This window comes from Apium graveolens, chromosome 7 (assembly GCF_009905375.1).
Source record: "Apium graveolens cultivar Ventura chromosome 7, ASM990537v1, whole genome shotgun sequence".
Lineage (NCBI taxonomy): Eukaryota > Viridiplantae > Streptophyta > Magnoliopsida > Apiales > Apiaceae > Apium > Apium graveolens.
This window is the reverse complement of record NC_133653.1, coordinates 72,024,045-72,042,402: the sequence shown is the minus strand read 5'-3', so window position 1 is coordinate 72,042,402 and position 18,358 is coordinate 72,024,045.

The window sequence follows — 18,358 nt, the reverse complement described above, 5'->3', positions numbered from 1 at the left end:
ACCAAGTTAAATGTTGAAAAATATGCCTGCGGAGGGTTGAAAAGTAGCAACTGCGTTCTAAGCTTCAAAGGTGTGAACTCTGGTCATAATGGATTATGAGCTACAGAAGTATGGTTAATTACCAACCAAGCAAGATCCATTTAGAGACAAATTTCTAGAGTAGAAAAGAAAGAGTGAATGTCACTAAGATTACTGGGAAGTGGATAAAGGAATTAGAAAAGTTAGAAATTGAGAACAGGTTTTGATCCGGCTTCTGGATTATACTGATACTTACTTTGTTGTTAGATATCAAATGTGGTATTAATATAGATTATTGATGTTGACTTCAATATGGAATGTTGTGAGCATCAAAGTTCATATTGATATCTAATTTGATATGACAACAAAATGAGTATTAGTACCAAAAGTTCAGTTTTGAATAAAGTTATGATTCGGCCCATTCCAAATTAATACATTTCCTTTCAGATAGTAAAAGATTTTCGCTCGACGAATATATTTGATAGTGATTAAAAAGAAATCGAGGTATGCTACAAAGTGGTGAGTTAAATGCAATTGCCGAAATTTTCCCCTTAATTCTTAGTTTTGAATAGAATAAGAACATTTCGACACGTCAGACGCCATGATCTCCGCATATCGGGCACAGACGGATGAAAAGTACGAGAGATCGATTAAAGATTCTCGAATATGATTAGAAAATGATCATAGGCCAGACTAACCGAACAGAATGAGACATAAAAAGTAAAGTAGAACAGTCAGTGAAAATAGAAAGTTCATGAACACGAACTATTAGAATTGGAAAGAAAAGAAGGTTAGCGTAAATTAAGTTAGTCCTTTGAAACAATGAGATAGATAGAACTATTGTGAATGAGTTGGTCTTGTTGTCACAGGTATAATAAGTTCATAAGACGTTCATGTGTGTATGACCATGAAGAGTAATTTAGCTCCAAATATATGAAGTAAAGATTGAGTTAGGGGTTGCATTAGCAACTGATAAATTTGATGACGGTAGGGGACCGTTGAATAGTGATTAAAGTGATAAGTTCTGTAAAATTTTAAGTAAGATACTCGAAAAATAGCAGGGTATGTTCCTTAACATGATTCTGAGGACATACTCCTTTTAGGGGGGAGGATGTAACGTCCGGGAAATATTATGTAATTATTTTTATCAATAAATAATTATTATGTGATTTATATGTGAATTTTGGTGAATTATTTGATGATGGATAATAATATTTGGATGTTTATTTATGATAAAATTTAGATATTTTAATTTTTAATTATCGAGGATAAAATATAGATAGTCTTGGTATTTTTCTGGTAATTTTTGGATCATTATATGATTTTATAAGGATTTATAGAATTAATAATGATTATTTTTACGTAATTATAAAATTACTTTTTAGAATCAGAAATCGTCCCACCTCAACCGTTTTTGCGTTTTTACAACCCAAAACTCTTCTGAAAATTCCTTCCTAACCTAATCTGATAATTCTGAACACTTCTCATGTTTTGACTTTTTCAATCTGGGGTACGGTTTGACCTGTACGAGTTCCGGCGTGAAATTTTCGATACGCTAATCATTTTATAGATCGATAAAAATCCGTATTCTCAAAAGGCGAGATATTATTATCTTATTTTCGTATAAAGTACTGTTTTATAGGAAGCTCTGTTTTGATAATTATCCAAGTCTGGTATTAAAATCGTATCGTCTTTTTAGTTACTTAGTGGCTAATTAACCTATTTTTGGATCCGATATGTAAATGTAATTATCGAATTTATAAATAAATAAAATATTTGATGGGTCTGTCAGCTGTGCGTTGCTTTATTATTAATTGTGTGTGATTTGTTGGGTACAAAGATTAATTGTTTAATTAATTATTGAGTTGTACGAATTGTTTTGCTTTTATAATTATTGTATTGAATATTTATTCTTATAAATGCTAAAATTATCTCTAAAATTATTTTTGTTGCTTTATAATTTCATTTATTATTTTGGGAGTTTATAAAATTTAGAAATCAATATTTATTGATTATATATCTTTAAATGATTTTCTGATTTCATTAAATTGCAAAATCAGTATTTAATTCCAGAATGCTTCAAAAATCACAAAAATTTTATTTTATCAAGTTTGGAATATTTTGAGAATTTTAAAATTATTTCGGAAATTTTCTGACTTTTGTTTAACCGCACGTGTGTTCATTAAATTATAAAATGCGGGTCTGAATGTGCGTTTCAAAAATAATTTTTAAAAATTTATAAAATTTTTATGATAACTAGTATTAATTATCTCAAGAATTTTTAAATATATTCGAATAACTTTTCGGGTTATCGTTACTCATAAATTATTTGTTGACATCGATAATTGCGGTACAAAACAGGAAAATATTGGGAATAAAATAAAATAAAGGAAACAAAAGAAAAAGAAAAAAAACAAACACAAACAACATATAATTCCCAAAACCCCAAATTCACCCCCTGCACCCCTTTCTTCTTTCTATCGGGTATTCTTTTTTTTTTGTTTTCTCTCGGGTCTCTCTCTCTACAGTCTCTCTCGGATAATCTCTCAATCTCTCAATCCCTCATCTTCCGTTTCTTTCTTCCTCTGCCGTCGCTGCCTCTTTTGTTCTCCGGTCTGGTGTTTCCGGCCGCCTGGTTCTTGGTGGTATTGCTTCTTTTTTTGTGACTTATACAAATATATACATACGTATATGTGCGTATATATATGTTTTAGTTTGTGGTTTTTGTTCTGCGCCGTGTTACCGCTGCCCCTCACCGTTTTCCGCTGAGGGTGGTGACGCGTGGCGCGTGATTGCGGCTGTGTTCCTATGACTTTGTTGCTCCCGTGTCTTTGCTGCGTTTATTTCTGTTCGACCAATTCGATTTATTCGAATATGTTTGTGATTGTCCGAATCTGATTTCGAATTATTGATGAAATTATTTGATAATTATTATTATATTTATTCGAATAAATTTTTGATGATTAGTCAAATATTTGTTTAATAATTAGGAAACTAATCGATGAAACATGCGTAGGACGTCTGTTATAAACGGGAACCCGCGAATTTTATCGTCGTCGGCGATGAGCCTTGGCGAGCCGACGTTGGACAATGATGATTAATTCTGAGTCCTACATTATAAATAAATAAAATTAGTTTGTGAAAATTAATTTCGAAATGAAAAAAATAAATAAAATAAAATACGAACAACAAATAATTAATAATTGAAATTGTATCGGTGATTGCGATTGGTGCATTTGGTTATGAATTGAATTATTGTGATTGGATTGTTGTTGTGAATTTAACGCGGGTAGACCGATAAATAAAGGAAATGCTTCCCGATTTCCGGCAAATGAATTCCGAAAATACGGGGAGGTAACCTATAATTATCGGAGACGTCGAACGAGGAAATATAATTTTATTATACAAAACCTAATTATAGGTTATGACACGATATTTTAAAAACAATCAGTTACCTTACTATTTTGAAACCAATGAGTATACGTACTTTCCGAAAACAAACACCGAACCGAGTTTCGAAGATGTGAACCATAATTGCTATGTGTATTTCAATAATACATATAAATATTAGTTGGGTTATGAAATCGTTTGGGTAGAAGCGATAGCGGTGTTATGTTAAGCGAGACGATTATCTGAATTAAGGCATTTCAACCCTGTAGGTCCTAGTCGGAAGACCCGAGGAGTGACGTCGGACTAAGAATGATATAGTGATTAGTCGTTGAGCTCAACAAAATTCCAATCGAAGGACCTGAGCGTGACATCGTAGCCAGAATAGGATAGTGATCTGACGATAAAGACAAACGCTCAAGGCAATCCAAAAGTCAACCGATAATAGTGGTTAAAGCTTATCGAGGCAAGTATTCCTGAACTTTCTTTTAAATTACTGCAATTATTTCTTCGTTCCTATTCTAAGTTCAGAATAGTTAAATATTTTACATTTCGCTGCAATTACTCTTATTATGCATATTCTTTTTATTATTGTTCCTATAATTCGATTGCTCTCTTGAGCAAATACCCATTCTTTCGGGTTATTTGCGAACCCTGAATTGGGATGTTTTGAATTCAAAATTATTTGACATCAAAATACTGCACGGGCTGGATAGTGATGTGTGGGATTAAGTGTTCTTAATCCTAAGGACCGGGATATAACCGGATCCTTGAGATGGGTTGTAGAGCCTGGGTATCCAACTGGATCTATACAGGTAGGTATATATCTGCACTGTATCCTGGCTGATCAGCAAGATATAGGTGCGAACTAGTGTCTAGTCTAATTTATTGTTGATCGCCATTAACGGCATTCTCTCTCGAAAGGTTTTATGATTCCAAAACCGGACAAAAACCCTGATTCATACACCTAAGCTTATATAAACATAGTCTAATCCAACATATACAAGTCTGGCGAGTTATAACCCAAAATGAATTGACACAATTGCTTTTATAAACCTATATAATCTAATGTACAATTATATATTATAACATACAATTATATAACGATAATGTTTCTTTATAACTTTTCTAAGAGACACCAACATTAGTACCTACAAATATTTAACAATTAAATTTTTTAACACCTTAAAAATTTTAAGTATGTACTTTCTAACCACACACTTACACTAATTGTATACATCATATAAAAATTTACAATTATTTTAATATTTTTTCAGGAAAGATTTTAAACAAACTAACTAACATTATGTTATGTTGGTGCAAATTTTATGAATGACTATATATATTAACAAACACAAGCTTCTATATTTAAATACTCACTCTCAAATTTATACGCCATCATAATTTTCCATAAAATATATGTTTTTGAAGTTTAAAGAATATAATATAATTTAAATGAAACACAATTTAAATAAATTTAATATGTAATTTAATTATGACAACGTCTTTTTAAGAAACACACTAACACCTTTCTAAAGTTCACAACCCAAAAATTTTTAAAATACTTACCTAATAAAAATACTTACAACCAAATTTACAGTTTAATCTTTTAGATAAAGAATTAATATTAAAAAATTTACATGTCTTAAATATAAATATTTTAAATTACTATTAAAAAATTAACCTAACTTAAATATAATTTTTTATTAAAATTAATTAATAATTTTTATAAAGTTCTAAAATGAAACAATGACATGACCTTAAAAATAGAACATTAAAATATTATATATGCACCTTAAATTATTAATCCATAATTTCTATAAACTAACCATACAAGTACCAAAACAAATTATTTTTAAAATTATTATTCTAACCTCAACCCTATCGACCAAAATACTACAAATTTTAAATTAATATTTAAACACCAAATATAAAAGAATAACAAAAGATTGTATACTTATATCACATATCATAATTACCATAATGATTATTTTCAAATTCTTTTACACTTAACATGCAAGTACACAAACAACTACTTTAAAATTATAATTTGAATTCAACCCTAAAACAAAAAAAAGTTACATGTTTTAAATTATTATTTAAACCCCAAATACCGATTTTACTTATCATATTAATTGAAATTTTATATCAATTAAAATATTATTTACACATAATACAATTTAAAGTTTATCTAATTAATTTCAAGTCGGTTTTGATGTCATCTCTATTATCTAAACTATACTATAATAACCGGAATGTGGTACAATTTGGTTCAACGGTTATTCACTAATTTTGATTATTACAAAAATAAGTTAATAGTGTTATATATCCACTAAAATACTAAATTGTTAAACTACTAAACATAATCTACTTATCCTACTAAACCACGACTGCAACTTATCCAATTATTAAAATATAAATAAATAGTGTTATATATCCATTAAATTACTAAATTGTTAAACTACCAGATATAGTCTACTTATTTTACTAAATTACGAACACATTTTATCCTATTATTTTTATTATAAATTTATAATCATTATAAATTTATATAAATATTTTAAAAATATAATATGACGCAATAAATAAAAAAATTTATATATTAACGGGAACCCGTGCCTCGCACGGGATTTAAGCTAGTATAATATAATATCCGGAATGAGGTATATTTTGTTTCAACGCTTATCCCATATTTTAATTATTAAAAATAAAAATAAATAGGGTTATATACCTTTAAACTACTAAATTACTAAACTACTAGATATAGTCTATTTATCCAGCTAAACTACGACTAAAACTTATCCTCCTAACTATGACTACAACTTCTTCCTAATTCTTTTATTATTTTTATTATAAATCTATAATTATTATTTTATATATAAATATAGTAAATTATTATAAAAAAATTAAAATTATTTCAATATTAACGAGCCCGTGCATAGCACGGGATTTAAGCTAGTATATATAATACAACAAAAGGGGGTTTGATGAGCAATTTAATTAATATGACGATTATACCCTTGCATTAATACATATATAATATTTATTTCACCTCATCATTCATTTATTATAAATTATTAATTCTCGTATAATTATGTGCATATATGCATTAATACATATATACATGCATACAATAAATAAATATATAAATTAATACATGCATAAATACATACATACATACACACACATACCATATATACATGCATACACACATACATGCATACACACACACATACACATACATACACACACATACATACATATATATATACATTCATAAATACTAATATATTGTTATTTATCATCAAATTGATTAAATAAAAATTATCATTTGTTGTATAATTAATACGTGAATACATATATTAATACATACATACAATAATTAGATATATAAATTAATACATGTATGCATGTATATATATGCATGCATGCATACATACACACACATACACATACACATACATACACACATACATACATGGATATATATTCATATATTCTTATTTATCATAAATTTAACATCGTCCTCCAACACAGTAAAATGGTCAAATATTATATTAAATTATATAAAATAAAAAATAAAATAAACTATTTATATACATATGTATGATTTATACTTTACAATTAATAACTATGTGACATATATCATATACTCCCACCGTCCCATATGTTGTTAACATCATTAGGGGGTTTATTGAGCAAATAATTCATATAAAAATTATACATCTACATCAATATCAATATAATATTTAATTTACCTCGTCATTCATTTATTAAAAATTATCAATTGTTGTATAATTAATATGTGTATACATACATACAATATATACATATATTAAAATTAGTAATTATTGTACAATTAATATGTGCACACATACATTTATACATATATACATACACAAAATAAATATATACATATAGAAAAATTAATACATACATGCATGTATACATACATACATACATACACACATATATATACACATGCATATATGCATACACATACACATAAACACATATATATATATACATATATACATGCATACATACATACATATATACATACATACATACATATATACATACATACATACATACATATATACATAGATACATACTCATGTATATTCTTATTTGTGATCAATTTTATTTATCAAAAAATATTAATTGTTGAATAATTAATATATGCATACATATATTAATACATACATATATACACATAATATATATATATATTAATACATGCATGCATGTATGCATTCATATATACATACATACATACATACTTACTTATACACACACATGCATATATACATACTCATATATTTTTATTTGTCATCAATTTAATATTGTCCTTCAACACAATAAAATGGACAAATAATATATATAGTTATATGAAATAAAAAATAAAATAAACTATTTATACACATATGTATGATTTATACTTCACTATTAATAAATATGTCACATATATCATATATCCCAGCATCCCATATTATTATGGATCAAAAACTAAGGTATAATAATTGCTGTATTTATTTAGGGAACGTGAGCTTCGAGGCTCGATTTGACCGCTCTTGTGTTTCGTGACTCGATCTGCCTTAACAAGATGCCTACGTACCTTGCTGATTGCTAAGGATCAAGTCAAAAAATATAGTTATGATCTGTGGGGTGAGGCCCCTTATATAGATGTTGGGAGTCCTTGAATTGGACTTGGGTTATGAGACTTGTTGGTCAAGTCTCAGAATTAGAATGGACTTTGGAGTCCTAAGAAGTAGAAAGCTGATTCATTATCCCACCAGGTTCCTTGGAGGTCAATCTACAAGGATTTATTTCTCCATTTGGGCTCATCTTATCAGCTGACTCATCCCCTATTAATTAATTACAAAATTAATAATATTCAGGGTTTTTGGCCTTCTCAAATGGGCCTAGCTGTTGGCCCAATTCTGATATGATTAATGCAACATTAATTACATACCCAGGCCTTATTTTCTTCCCTATCATTTGCCTCCCAACTTTTGGGAAACAGTGACTAGGTTTTACAGAAGTTAAGTTCATTCATTCCCTTAAAGGGTATCATTTTTGCGTAAAGTGTGGAGCGACCTACACATTTACAGCGATTTGCTTTTATCCCTATTATTTAGGAATTATCTTAATTTCCAGGAATTTTCCCTGAATTTCTGCGATTTTCCTTTATTTCTGGACTTATTCCTCATTTTCTGAGAATATTCATATTTTCCAGAAAATATCTAAGGAATTTCCTTTAATTTCTGGATTTATTCCTTATTTTCTGAAAATATTCATATTTTCCAGAAAATATTTAAGGAATTTCCTTTAATTTCTGGATTTATTCCTTATTTTCTGAAAATATTCATATTTTCCAGAAAATATTTAAGGAATTTCCTTTAATTTCTGGATTTATTCCTTATTTTCTGAAAATATTCATATTTTCCAGAAAATATTTAAGGAATTTCATTTAATTTCTTGATTTATTCCTTATTTTCTGAAAATATTCAAATTTTCCAGAAAATATTTAAGGAATTTCCTTTAATTTCTGGTTTTTTTAGGATTTTTCTTCCCTCATTTTTTTCTTTCTTTTCTCTTTTTCTTTTCTTTTTTCCCTCTCTTTTTTTATAACTGGTTCGACCAAAAATCCTGTTCGACCAGGATCCTGGTCGAATTATCCTCTTGGTTGCCCAGGTCGAAGCCCTTTCGAGCAGGACCCATTCGAGGAGGAATCCTGGTCGAATTTCGGCCAGGATTTTCACCTATTTTTGTTTTTGTTTAAAAAAAAATCATCCCCTTTTTGACCAGGAATTTTCGGTCAGGATGCATTTTTTTGACCGAATTATACCGTCCTTCTTGCCCTGGTCGAAGGTCATTTCGACCTGGAGTATTCAACTAGGATTCATGACCGAATTTCGGTCAGGATTTTTTCCCCTTTGTGCATTCGACCAAGATCATGTCCTTTTCGGTCAAGATATGTATTTTTTGACCGAATTAGCCTTTTTATTTTACTCTGATCGAACCTATTTTTGACCTCAAGGTTTCGATCAGAACATTAATGGGGATTTGATCGAAATGGGTTAGGATGTCTCATTTTTGGGCCATGTCCTTCGTGGGCCTATTCTTTGGGCTTTGGTTCTGGGCTTCCTTGGGCCCAAGATTCTTCTAGGGTTTTTTGACTGGGTCTTTTCTAAACTAAATGGGCCTTTAGCCTTCAATTCAAATATTTGGGCCCTAATCTGGGCTTGATATATAATTTTTAGGCCCAAAAGATTTCGGTTTATGTATTTTCTGTCATGGGCCCTTACACTGGACTTTTCATATCCTTAGGCCCAATAATTCATTCTTAAGCCCAATTTCCAGAATTTTCTGGAATTTCAGAGGTTTTTCCTTATGTTTTTAGATTTTTCTGGATACTTCCAGAATGTTCTCAAACATATATTTTAAATCAAAAATCTTCTAAAACTTTGTAGATCAATCCAGAACTTTCTTGATATTGGGCTCAAATGGGCTTTTCCAGGCCCAATATGCCTTCCATGTGCCTATATAAGAGGGAGCTGGAAGTGTGACTCTCCACACTTCTCATTTCACTCCTCATTTCCTCTCAAACACTCTCTACTCTCCTCTCAACACTCCTTCCTCTCTTTTAGAAAATTTCCGGCCAAGTCCCTAGCCTTTTTCGACCTTTCTTCCCTTCCAAGTTTCAAGGTTCCTTCAAACTCCATCAATGGCTGATAAGAATTCCGAGAGAGCGGCCAAGATAGCCTCAACTTCGAAATGAGGTAAGGATATTAAAATCTGCTCTTCTTACATGTCTTTGTTAGATATGATTAAAACTAAGGGGGACGAATATCCCTCAAATGCACATCTTGACTCTTTCAATCATTGCAACACATGGCACAATATAGATTACGATAAGTTAAATGCACGTTATAATGTTTGTCCTCCTCTTAGGCTAGTTCCAGTTGCCGGTGGCGATCGTACTTGCCACTGGAAACCCGGTACTCTTTTTGTTTACACAGATGCCCTTGATGTTGGGCTTAGGTTTCCTTTTCATCCCTTCATTCCTCACCTCTTAGCTGATTTGCAAATTAACCCCTGTCAGCTTCCTCCAAACTCCTAGAGGAACATTTTATGTTTCATGGTTTGTTGTCTTAGGGGAGGTTTTCCCTTATCTGTAGCTGTTTTTAGGAAGATTTTCCAATGTTATAATAGTTCTTCGAGTATTTGTGGTTGGGTCTACATTAAACAAAGGACCAAGTGTAAGCACATTTTTAACAGTGCCTCCATTCCCGACAATAACCAACATTGGAGGAATAGTTTTGTCAGGTCAAGGAGGGAAAATGGTGACTGGGGCACCCTCTTCAGATCTTCCTTCGGGAAGGTTAGTGATGGTAGCCTCAAATCCATTCACCTAACCCATTAGGAAACTATCATTTATGATGAGCTTACTCGGGATGATAGTGCCACTGCCAGCTGGACTCTTTTAGAGGAGTTTTCCCTCATCCACGTGGGACTCTCCTCAGTTTCTCAACAGGGTATTTTTCTTCCCTTCTCGTTTTTACTTTCTTTCATGCATTATTGACACCACTTATTTTATTTTTCTCTTGTTTTACAGCTGCTAAGGAAATCAACGAGGATAACGTGCCTCTTGTTGAGGAGACTGCGAGGATGAAGAAGGTTCGCCTTGCGGGTCTGGATACTCGAGGAAAGGCTACGGAGCCTAGCTTCCTACGGAAGTATAACGAGCCCATGGTGGAGGTTCCAGTTGAGGGAGCTGAAGCCCACAGTGCCCATTTCACTGCTGTTGCTCCTGTCTCTGTTGCTACGGGCGTCTTTCAGCCTCTTTGGGGATTCTGTCGAGGGGATACCGTGGTTGGATCCACAAAGCACGCTTGGGATTGGTCTTACCATGGCATAACCCCCAAGGACTTTACTGATGTGGTTGCTACCCCCGACCTGGAGAGGATAAAGCTCATGGGAGCTCAGTCCCTGGCCTCGATATGACCCTTCCTTGAAATTTTTCTTTCTTTTTACTTGTAGCATTTTCTTCCCTTATTATATCTTCATTTATTGTTTCGTTTCAGTCTAACGCCCACTTCCAAGGCGCTGTGAGGCAAGCTGAATCATGGAAGAGGGCTTCTGACAAAGCTAACAATGCCCTCAGGAAGCAGCAGAAGAAGTACGCCGCTTTGGAGCGAAAGCTGAAGTGCAAGGAGGAGCTTGGAGAGTCCAATGCTGAGCTGGTTGTCCTTAGGGCCGAGAAGGACAAGGCGATTGACAACTACTTGGACTCGGAGGAGTTTACCCAGTCCATAAGGGTGAGGGACGATTCAGTGTTCCCTGGGTTTTTTAGGACTGGCTGGGACACGACCCTTGGGACCGTGAACGAGGCTTGCCCTGATATTAACCCAGAGAACTATGTTTGCCCTGGCGATGAGGCTTTGCTACAGAGGTTCCGTACCCGAGTGGTCGTCTCGGATCGTATTCCTCAGGACCCGCTTCTTCCTCCTCCCGAGTCATCTTCTAGGCTTACTGCAGATGATAGCTCTTCCTCCTCTGGGACTACTAAGACTTCCAGCGAGAGCGGCGAAGATGATGATATGGATGCTGAGGGCACCTCTGCTCCTTGAAGCTTTTGTAGCCCTGCGTGGCTTATTTATTTTATCTTGTCTTTGAGACTTAATTTATCAGACTTTGTATTATTTATTTAAACCATTTTTATTTATCGAACTTTATGCTTTTATCTAGCGCACTTAGTTTACTTGCCTTGCCACTGGAATTCAAACATATTTTGAAAACTTTCTAGATTTCACAAATTGTTGGGATTCATCCTTTACACAAGTCTTAATAAACCTCAAAATAAAGCTAAAACATGTAAATCCTAAGCAAGCAAAGCTTTAAGGTGCTTTTCAACCTACTTGTCAACTTGACAAGTGAGAATCGCGCTCAACCACTTTACACATAGTAAATCTTCAGGTTTTGTGCATGCCAAGTTCTCGAGACTTCAAAACCATCCATAGTCTCAAGCTTGTAGGTTCTTCTACCTTGAACACTTTTGACCTTGTATGGCCCTTCCCAATTTGGGGCAAGTTTCACTTTCTTCCCTACACCAGAAGCTTCCACCTTCCTCAAGACTAAGTCACCCTGCTTGAAGAACCTTTCCTTAACCCTTAGGTTGTAGTAAAACGAAGCCTTTTTCTGATATTCCACTATCTTCGCATGTGCCTCATCTCGTACTTCATCGATTAGATCCAGGGCTAACCTTTGCCCTTCCTCATTTTCCTCAGCATTGAAAGCTTGAATCCTGAGAGAGGAATATGATATCTCTAAAGGAATAACCGCTTCTGCCCCATATGCTAACATGAAGGGAGTTGCTCCAGTCGTGACTCTACAGGTCGTCCTATAGGCCCATAGTATTGGGAGTATTTCATCCACCCAGTTACTCCTCAACTTTTTGATCCTCTTCTTTAGTCCATCCAGGATTATTCGATTCGCCACTTCGGCTTTCCCATTGGCTTGCGGGTGAGCCACAGAGATGAATCATAATTTAATTTCATTCTCCTCACAATACTTCTTGAATTCCTCATTGTTAAACTGTGTGTCACTGTCAGTGACTAGGATGCGGGGAATTCCATACCGGCACATGATATTTTCCCACGAGAATTCTGCAACCTGTTTAGTTGTGATTTTGTCCAAAGGCTTGGCTTCAGTGAACTTTTGTCCAGGTCCTCCCTTCTTTGGGGTTGAATCAGGGTTATGCTCAGTTCTGGGATACTTGCCCTCAGCAATATATTCCAGATCAATTTTTTTCTTCTTGCCTCCAGTGGCTCATTACTCACTACTGTCTTCATCATGCTCTCATCCACTTTGATGTACTTCCCGGCCCTATCTTGGAGCTGCAACATGCTTTCAAGGGGCACTTGGCCAAGGACATCTTGAAGAACTCATCCCTATTTCCATGTTGCAGTGCTATCATGGCTACCTTATCATCAAGGTCCGGGACTTTTAAAGCTTCCTTCTTGAAATGATTCAGGTAGTCTCCCAAGGATTTCTTCGCTCCCTACACAATGCTCACGAGGGATGCTGAACTTTTCTCATGCATTCTCCCACTGATGAACTGCTTAATAAAGGCCTGCCTTAATTCTTTGAAGGACCCAATAGAGTTCGGGGGCAAATGACTATACCATCTTTGAGCCATACCCGACAAGGTTTGAGGAAAGTCCCGACACTTAATAGCGTCATTCACGGGTTACAACAACAGTGCGTTAGAGAATGTCCTGACATGATTAGCGGGATCTCCCGTGCCATCATAAGCTTTGATAGTGGGCATCTTGAACTTTCTTGAGATATGGGAATTCATTATCTCTTTAGTCAATGGTGGAGTAGGATCATCAGGATCTCCAAGGGGAAGAAGATTGGTTGGATCAACTCTTGGGACTATAGCTCTTCTTTGTGACGGACCATCCAGGTCTATGATTGGAGGAGGATTTCTCCCCCTAGGTGGTAATGGGGGCCTGGTAACCTGGTGCGCCTCCAAGTCGCACTTCAGCCTTTGAATCTCAGCCTCATGGGCCTTGATTCTCTCCTGCACTTCTTGGGGATTCACCCCTCGGGTGCTCCTAGGACGTTGGTTACCATCATCCATCGGCTCTTTTCCAACACGTCTCCTTCTTGGGGCCACTTCATCATCCGAAGATTCGGAGTCTCTCTCAGTATAAGGACTAGAAAATTCCTGTTGCTCCAGGATAGGAGCCAAACCTTGTATGTAGGGGGTGTTCGCCCTCGTGCTTCATTCCGTCTAGCATGTCCACTTTCTCAAACCTCGGGGTAAAGGGGCATCCCATAAGGGGGGTTAGTAGTCACAATAGTTGAATACTCATACCCAACGGGTCGAGAATTCACAGGTGTATATAGCTTCTGAAGTTGGGAATTCGTCTCTTGAGTAGCTGAGGGAATCGTCCCTTGTGGCTGAGGTTCAGTTGCCCCTACCTGGGCTTCTCCTTGGGTGGCAGCATAGGTTGAATGTGGAGGTACCTCCACGGTTGACGAAATCGTTTGGGTTGTCCCCTCTGGTGTTCCTCCTTCAAGGGCGCTACTTGTTCTCCGTGTTCTCGCCATGGTTGTTGTTGTGTTTCCCACAGAAGGCGCCAAATGTCATGGATCAAAAACTAAGGTATACTAATTGTTGTATTTATTACTAGGGAACGTGAGCTTCGAGGCTCGATTTGACTACTCTTGTGTTTCATGACTCGATCTGCCTTAACAAGATGCCTACGTACCTTGCTGATTTCCAAGGATCAAGTCAAAAAATATAGTTCTGATCTGTGGGGTGAGGCCCCTTATATAGATGTTGGGAGTCCTTGAATTGGACTTGAGTTGGGCTGAGCAAAACCGAACCGAAACCGAAAAACCGAACCGTGCTAATTCGGTTCGGTTCGGTCCTAAATTTTTTAGAAATTCGGTGTATTCGGTCCGGACCGAATAGACCGAATTAAAATTCGGTTCGGTTCGGTTCTTTTCACAAATATTTCGGTCCGGACCGAATAGACCAAATCATAAATACTATAATTTTGTATTATATATATTTTACATATATCTTAAAAATTATAATCAAAATTTTTAATTTGTAATTATATTTATAGAGTATTAGAACTCTACATATCACATTACTTTAATTATATTTTAAAATTTATAATTTGTGATTTAATTTATAATGCAATTTTATTTTTGAAAAAAAATTCGGTCTATTCGGTCCAAAACCAGACCGAACCGAATTATTTCGGTTCGGTTCGGTCCGGTCCATAATATAATTTCGGTCCGGTTCGGTCCAAGAAAAAATGACTATTCAGTTTTTCGGTCTATTCGGTTCGGTCCGGTTTTGGACCGAACCGACCGAATGCTCAGCCCTAGACTTGGGTTAGGAGACTTAGTGGTCAAGTCTCAGAATTAGAATGGACTTTGGAGTCCTAAGAAGTAGGAAGCTGATTCCTTATCCCACCAGGTTCCTTGGAGGCCAATCTACAAGGATTTATTTCTCCATTTGGTCTCATCTTATCAGCTGACTTATCCCCTATTAATTACTTACGAAATTAATTAATATTCAGGGTTTTTGGCCTTCTCAAATGGGCCTAGCTGTTGGCCCAATTCTGATATGATTTATGCAACATTAATTACATACCCAGGCCTTATTTTCTTCCCTATCACATATGTTTTATTTATTGTAGGTAACCCGCAGCCGCTACCCTTTGGGTGCGCACTGGGTAAACCCTACGGGCTCACGCAATATCCTGCAGACCATGTGAACCAAGGTAAACAACATTTAAGCGACATGCTCTGACTCAGGAGGCATAATCATAAATTCTCCTCCCGTGGGTTTCGAACCTGTGATCTAGAGGATAGTTATCCCCTCTTTAACCAATTGAGCCAATCATTGCGGGCCCGTGCCATATATTGTTAACATCATTAGGGGTTTTTTGAACAAATTAATTCATATGACAATTATACGCCCACATGAATATCTATATAATATTTAATTTACCTCGTCATTCATTTATTAAAAATTATAATTTTTTGTATAATTAATATGTGCATACATACATAAAATAAATATATATATACATATACAAATTCATACAGGTACATACACACACATATATACTTGTACATTGTTATTTGTCATCAATCTAAACTCGTACTCCAACATAATGAAATGGAAAAATATTATATTTAAATCAATAAAATAAAAAATAAAATAAACTATTTATAAAGATATGTATGATTTATACTTCACTATTATTCATTCTATGACATATATCATATACTTTCACCATCACATAGGTTGTTAACATCGTTGTTAGACACAGAGATTATAAAAATGAATTACGTTGAAGAAAAATTAAGAAAGCAATGGTAAATTTTGGAGTCATTATAAAGATAATATGCTATTTTAGGAAATGTTAATAAACTGTTAGAATATCCCAAAATAGAAAGTTATTGGGACGAAGAGTATCATATGTCATTCAGTGAGTAAACTTACAGTATTGACTTCAATTGCCTATATAGTATGACTCATCAATCACATTTCTAACACATAAATATATTAAATAATTAAAAAACAAATTAATAATTATTTTATATTTAGAGTGATTGATATACATCTGACACACATAATCACTTGTATTTATTTTACTTTCTAAGCATTAACATATTACAAATACCATTTAATTATGAAGTGACAAAAAATATATACTAACACAATTTATTACTTCCTGCAAATGCACTATTGTAAACAAATCTCAATCACTCATGCTTATATGCATAAACATATAAATTATTTAGCAATTAGGTAATAACATAAATATATCGTCAACAATTATAGCGAAAATAGTTTAGAGTATGTCCGTACATTGCACGGTCTATAGAGCTAGTTATAACCTGAGGAGTAACAAACACACCTACATTTGTATAAATCTAATCTAATCTAACATAGGGAGCTATAACCTAAACACACCTATATAAACCTAATATAATATAATCTAACATATAAAGTTTTATAACCTAAATGAATCTATCTAAATGAATAGATTTATATGAACCTATTTAATATAACATACAATCTTATAATATAAATATAACATTTCTTCACATACTTTCTAACAATACATCTACATTTATCTAAATCTAACTACTAACTTTCTAAAGGGCACCTACAAATATTTAACAATTACATTTAGTATAAAAAGTCAAGTATGTACTTTACACCAATTTTATACATCAAATAAAATTCACTCATTGTTTTAACCTTTTTCTAAGAAAATTTTAAATTTTGATGTAACTTTTATGAATAAATATAACTTAAAAATATAAACTACTTATCAAATAAAACTTAACACATTAAGAATAAAAGTTTTCACCCATCAAACGTACATGGAAATAAACATGCTTTTGAAATTTATATATTTTAACTGAGACACAATTTAAATTATTAAGTACATAGTTTCATAATAACTCATACATCTTATTAGTTTTACCAACAACCTTTTTTTAAGAAACATTCTAAAACACATCTAAAAATACCAAAATACTTATCTCACTATTCTCTAATTAGATCTTTGAGTCTGACTAGGACTTCAAGTTCTTCAATGATTTATGTTACTCTTAGAGCTTCTAATAGCTTGAGTCATTCATCCAAGGAGTAACTTTCAAAATAATTAATCATGTACCTTGATAACTTGTGAGTCTTTATATGCAGATTCACACCATTTGGAGACACCCTGCTCAATCCCTTCATTTTTAATTTATTTGACCTTTGCTCAAATATCTCAATTTCTTGAGCATATTTTCTTTCATTTTCTTCCCTTTCATCTTTTTCCCTTGCATGTCTTACATTTCTCTCTCACCCTCTCATCCAACTCAGCGTTCCTCATCCTTGTAAAAGAATCTCTTGCATTCATCAAACCTATTACCCTCTCAAGTTCTGGGGTTGAGTAGTTTTCAATAACTTCTCTATTCAACAAATTGAAGGTGCCATCCTTGAAGTAGATCCTGACTTCTCCTAGATAAATAACACAGACTTTGACTATTTCTTCAACAAGTTGTTAATGGTAGTCATCATCTGATATGTTCTCTGAAATTTGTAGAAAGTCATTCTGATTAAAATAATCCCAAAGTGTACTATCTTCAACTTGAATCATTTTAGGTTTTCTCCCTGCAAACTTAAAGTGAGTTTTGGTTGGAGGTTTGATTGAAGGTGGTTTGAAGAGTTTTTTTAAGAAGGTTTGGTTTTCTTTGATAGGTATTTTGAGTAGAGAATTTAAAGTTGGTTTATACAGGTACTTGGGATTAGAGGTTTGGATATTTTGAGATATTGTTTAGCTAGATGTTTGTGTTTGGATTGGAAAGGTTTTGGATGTTTGGGCTAATGGTGTCTTCTTTGTATCTCTCTCAT